Here is a 6,036-nt window from a genome sequence, read left to right as displayed (position 1 = left end):
CACAGTTCTGAATCTGAATCAGGTAAAACTCAATTTTTAAGTAACCCACAACCTCTTCATTTATCCTTTCACTCATTTTTGTGTTCCTTTTCTCCATGTTTCTTCTTCTACAGCCCATTGCTCTGGTATTTTAACAGTTGATGTTTCTGGTTCAGAGATTTGTGTAGTTTGACATCAAGTAGAACAAATTTGTGTTCTTTTCAGTTCATGTGAATGACCCATTATTCCTTGATCTGATTTTGATAAAATTATCCTTTAAACTTAAGTGGAAAATTGAAAGACATTGAACAAATTTATGGATGATGATCATTTTTAAGTTAATGGACAGAACAAAGAATGGGTAATTGGAGAATGAGTTGCTGGAAATTAAAAGAAGATGGAGGCGAGGATTGGGTGTGGTGTGGAAAGGGAGAGAAGAGAGAGGGAAAATGGGTTTTGACTACATTTTTTATAGCCAAATATATGGTCTGTATGACCACATTTTTACACATGCGTGACCACTATTTTTTCATAAATTAGAACTTGTCCGCCCATAGGCGTGATAAACTTGCCGATTGTAAAACAGATTATTTATGGTTGGAAATGCTTTTAGTGCAGTGATCAAATGAGATTATGCGTTCGATTCGCCTAAAACAAAATTATTTACATCTAGGAAATATAAACTAGCCAAATATATGGCATGTATGACCACATTTTTACAAATACGTGACCACTATTTTTTCATAAATTAGAACTTGTCCGTCTTTAGGCGTGATAAACTCGCCGATTGTAAAATAAGTTATTTATTGTTGGAATTGCTTTTAGTGTAGTGATCAAATTAGATTATGTGTTTGATTCGCATAAAACAAGATTATTTATACTTGGTAAATATAAACTAGCCAAATATATGGTATGTGTGACCACATTTTTTAATATGCATGACCACTATTTTTTCAGAAATTAGAACTTGTCCGTGTTTAGGTTTGATAAACTCGTAGATTGCAAAATAAGTTATTTATTGTTGGAATTGCTTTTAGTGTAGTGATCAAATTAGATTATATGTTTGATTCGCATAAAACAAGATTATTTATACATGGGAAATATAAACTAGCCAAATATATGTTTTGTGTGACCACATATTTTAAGGTGCGTGACCACTATTTTTTCAGAAATTAGAACTTGTCCGTCTTTAGGCGTGATAAACTTGCAGATTGTAAAAGAAGTTATTTATCGTTTGAAAGGCTTTTAATGCAGTGATCAAATGAGATCAAGCGTTCGATTTGCCTAAAACGAAATTATTTACATCTGGGAAATATAAACTAGCCAAATATATGGTCTGTATGACCACATTTTTACATATGCGTGACCACTATTTTTTCATAAATTAGAATGTCTCACTGACAATTGGCTTGAATTGATTTTTTTTTTGCACATGTAAGTTACAGATAACCAAATAAACGAACAATATAACCATAATTTTAGAATGTCTTTCATTAGTTTTCCATTGTGAGGCATGCAAACTTAGAGACGACTAGTTTTAAACACATGAAAAAAAAAACACGGTTACACCTTTGTAAAATTGTGGTTACACACTTCAAATATTTGGTTATACATAATTTTCATGTGAAAACAATATTATTTTAAGGCGAGTTATCACTGAAATATCAAAAGTGATAAAATGTAGTACATCAAACAATAGAAAATACATGGTGGAATAAGTGTTTCAAACAATAAAACTAAAACTAAATAAGTTAGCCATATCATATACATGGCCGAATTAGTACATCACATAATAAAATAAAATTCTTGAAGTTGATTCTTCTGAGCTTGACTCGGATTTTTTATTGACTTCTATCAATGATTTCGTTTCAAAAACATGCCTTAACTGTACCTGAAAATGAACCATTTACACATCTATGGCTTTTTAGTCTGGGATAGTTATACAAACTTTGAAACCAAATCTAAGTGTACTTACATTACTTTCATTTGCCACATGAATTTTTTGTGTTTCAGATGGCCCATCTTGCGTCATTCATGTATGTCCTGTATACAAATGTATAAGAAAAGCAACATAGAGAGAAATATTTGCAACAAAGGCAATCTTTCAAAAGTTACAAACAATAAATAATTAAGAATAGAAAGACACACCTCAGGCTTGCCATAATTGTTCTTCCTAAATTTCAAGGATTTTGGATCAATTTGACAATTTGTCTGGTCTAACAGCAAAAAAATTTGTTTAAATACATGACCTCTGTTGCGATATAGAAAGAATCAAAACCAAATGATACAAGAACAATATACAGATAACAAATGTTCCACCAAACAAGTAGGCTATATGTCTATCAGAGAAAACATAAGCAAACCAATTATGTTAAAAGCTGTAACAAACAAAAATTAACATTAATCATCAGTTTGCATAACAATCACATCCCATCAGTGGAAAGATGTTTAAACATGCTGAAACAAAATGACTCAAACCTTGTGCAAATTTAAATTAAATACACAATATTCTCAACACCTCAATTTGATGGATCAAAGGTGAATGAGAGGCTGAACAAGTCTTCACTATTCTTATCTCAAGATAACCCTCCACCAAAATTCAAGGTATGGTTGTATTCAATTCATCTTGATGGTGGTGCATGACAATGCCACACCGTAATTATATGATGTCCAAATTTAATATCATCCTATATTGGCCACGAGATATGTCAGATGTTCTATTGAATTTTGGCGACAAGCAAGAAGATTCACTATTATTTTGATTGAATTGAATCGAGCTGCAATAGACGTAAACCATCCCTAAACACTTGATCCTCAATTATACTTCCAACACCATTCAACCAAACCAACATTATCTAAAGCTTAAGTGATTCTCAAAATTCTTCATCATCTTTATCAAGTCTAGTATTATCAGCAAATTAAATACTAAAAACCTAGAAAACTATCATGATAAGTGCTTATAACATTAAACCTAATTCATTAAATGCAAAAAATTAACTTTGATTTTGAAAAACTAATTTCAAAATCAGTGTTTACTAATTTCGAAACTAAGAAGAGTTTATCAGTGTTTACCAATTTCAAAACTAAAGTTGTTTTTCAATTATTAACATTATTCAATGTAATTTTTCAAAACCATTTTCAAAACACAAAATCCCTAAATTACAACCCTCAAACCCACAAATTGAAGGAAAAATTTGAGATAGATCTCACCTTCAACAAAGATGGAGAATCAGCAATAGAGGCAGTCCGACCATAGAGAGTGGTAAATCTGTAGATGCAGTCCAGCAATGAACCCAACACAATAAAAAACGTGTGAGCAAATCAAAGGGAACAACTCCTAATTTATTGTCGCAAACTTCATTTCACACATCTGAAAATCCAAACAAACTCTCTTCTTCTTTTTTGCTCAAATTCGAACAATACATCTGAAAATTGAGATCTTGTTGATGATTGCGTTTCTAGTTAAAATCTATGTTTTGTTTTGCTGATTTTGAATGTTGTGTTTTCTGGGTTCTGATGGGGACGATGGGACACAATTGCAAGAATGACGGTGGTGTCAGATATGAGGCGGCGATGGTGGTGGTGGTGAGAGTGTGTGACGGTCGTCGGCCGTCGAGAATGATGAAGGTGTCGATGAAATAAGAATATGGACGGGAGAGAGATGAGCAAAGTGAGGATGAAGGTTGGGCCTTTGGTCGTCGCTTTTTATCTTGGTTTTTCGGGTGTCAAGCATTGATTAAGCTTGGACCTTTTTAACCTTTGATATCTCCATTTTTTCTTGGGAAGGGCAAAATGAGGAAAAAAAACCCTTGAGAATCGAGGCTCGGGAGTTGTTTTCGTCATGGGAAGGTGTTAGGCACCCATAACGACTATAGTATCCTATAGGAACCGTCTTTACTTTCTACACCTAACGCTTTACTTTTATATGCTATTTATTGAAAACATTATTTACACCTAAAGGTTTGCTAGGTTAAGAATTGGAGGGAGAAGAATGTGTTTGGATTTTTATTTTATTTGATTTGGAGGAGTGTTGGCTCCTTGCCTACGTACCCTTTTAAGGGATCAAAACTGATCGTAGTTCACTTCCAAAAAGAGTTTTTGTTTTGGTTGGTTGAATTTTAATTTTGAAAAATGGATTTTCGAAGAAAAAGGAGTGAGAAGCCTCAAGGGCATAAGATTTTGGAAAATGTGAGGTGTGATTAGTTATTTTGCAAAAAGGTCTAAGTATGATTAAAATTCATTGAAGTTTTTATTTCAAGAAAATAAAGGGAAAAGAGAGGAGTTTTGACTCCTATTTTTTGAGAAAAGATTTTCAAGTGAGATCGTTCACGTTTTTTTTGAAAAAAAATGGATTTTTGTCTAAGTTTCGGATTCCTAAGCATACATCTAAAGCATACATTCCCTAAGCATACATCTAAAGCATACATGTGATGTGTGTGCATGTGTCGGTGAGTGTCGGTGTACATCTTTAGAGTCCATTGTCCGTTTACATCTTTGGCCTAGATACACATTACTATCCTTGTGAGAATTTAATCTCGCCTAAAGATGAACCATAACAAAATAAAATGCAAGAAATAAAAGGTGAAGGAGTGAGATGGAGTATGAGATGCTCATGAAACATGAAGTAGAAAGGTTAGTAGAACAAAATGTAATATAGAGAAGAATAGGCAAGAAAATACCAAACAAAGAGCAAAATTAACAAAGATAAAGTGTCGAAATATGCTAGAAATTAACCACAATATCTCAAGATGCACATGCCTTATAACTTTCACATTATAGCAATTTCCAAATAGGTTTTATTGCAGCCACCATGTGAGAATTATAAGTTCATATTCAAACTTAAGGATTATGATATGTTCTAGACACATTTAACACTTTATTTTCACAAACAATTATTAACATACCTTGCAAAACAAGTAACTAATCACAACACATTCACATACAGTAAAAACATCTCAAAAACAGAAGTAAAGATCCTCACAAATCCACATATTACAAGGCAAAGACATGGATCAAGAATTAGGATCAAGATCTTGCAATTTTTTTACAACTTTCAACACAAAATATCACAATTAAAGCAAGCAAATCAACTCATTATTTTTTTTAGCTTTTTCATGTAAGAAATTACCACAAAAACATCACAAAATTAACAATAAACACACATGAATTTTTGTAGAATTTTTAAAGGATTTTTAGGCATGGCAGTGGTATAAAAAGCAAGACATAGAGTGCAAACAGCAAGAAAATAGAGAAAGCAGCGAAATCCAGCACATAACTAAGCCCAGGCCCAACATCTGATGGATCTGGATCATAGGGAGAGATCTCAACTACTGGATTGATCCAGATCCTCCTTGACCTAGATCTAATGGTTGAGGATGGAGGAGAGCTGAACCAGAAATGAACCGAACCGGTTCAGGCATCTATATAAGCATATAGATGCCGGTCCAATGCATTTCCTTTTCTTCCTTCTCTCTCTAAACTAAACCTAGTGAGAGAAGCTCTCACTTCTCTCTAAACTTGACCGTCAGAGATAGATCGGAGAAGATGACCGGAGAAAGCTCCGGTACGGTGGTTCGCCGGTGGCGCCACCGTACCGGAATCTTTTTGAACTCTTTTTCAAAACTTTTTACATGATTCTTCTCATCTTCTTCTCCTCTTTATGGGTTTGAGGTTATTTTTGTGAAACTGTGATTAAAACGGAGTAGATCGGGGTTTGAAACTTACGGTTTTTCAAGAAGTTTTAGATTTTGAATCTTTTCACATATGTTTTCCAGAAACCACCGATCTACTTCGATCTAACTTCGTTGATGTTGTTAAAGAGAAACTGAGAAGTTTTACGTGTTTACATGTGGTTTAATTTGGAGATTCGAAGGAGAAGACGAAAGAAACTTCTTGAATCTTTTTCTGATCTTCTGGTGAATGCTTCGTTGTTGTTTCAAACCGAAAATAAATCGGTGAACACGTTCCTCTTCTTCTCTGGTTCAATTCGAATTCAATCCCTCTTCTTCTCTTCTTACCAAATCCTTCGTGATCTCGTTGGATTCGTCACCGTTTGTG

The 6,036-nt window shown here is 33.6% G+C and overlaps 1 long non-coding RNA gene across 6 annotated transcripts; it reads right to left on the bottom strand.

Moving 5' to 3' along the window:
* Positions 1 to 1,549: 1,549 nt before the first annotated feature.
* On the bottom strand, positions 1,550 to 3,286 carry LOC146900118 (uncharacterized). 6 transcript variants are annotated; one of them, XR_015022020.1, is made up of 4 exons: positions 3,190 to 3,286; positions 2,128 to 2,195; positions 1,955 to 2,022; positions 1,550 to 1,870 (listed from the first exon to the last, which is right to left on the bottom strand). It is a non-coding gene; the product is annotated as an uncharacterized LOC146900118 (long non-coding RNA). The 6 variants fall into 6 exon arrangements; XR_015022021.1 differs by having other exon boundaries at positions 2,128 to 2,190; positions 3,190 to 3,258; XR_015022017.1 differs by having other exon boundaries at positions 1,955 to 2,195.
* Positions 3,287 to 6,036: the final 2,750 nt, after the last annotated feature.

Source organism: Medicago sativa, chromosome 8 (genome assembly GCF_051527215.1).
Source record: "Medicago sativa cultivar Bolivia chromosome 8, Bolivia_mono, whole genome shotgun sequence".
In the NCBI taxonomy this organism is placed as follows: domain Eukaryota; kingdom Viridiplantae; phylum Streptophyta; class Magnoliopsida; order Fabales; family Fabaceae; genus Medicago; species Medicago sativa.
Note: the sequence above shows the minus strand (reverse complement) of the source record. Positions and strands in the feature narration are given on the sequence as shown.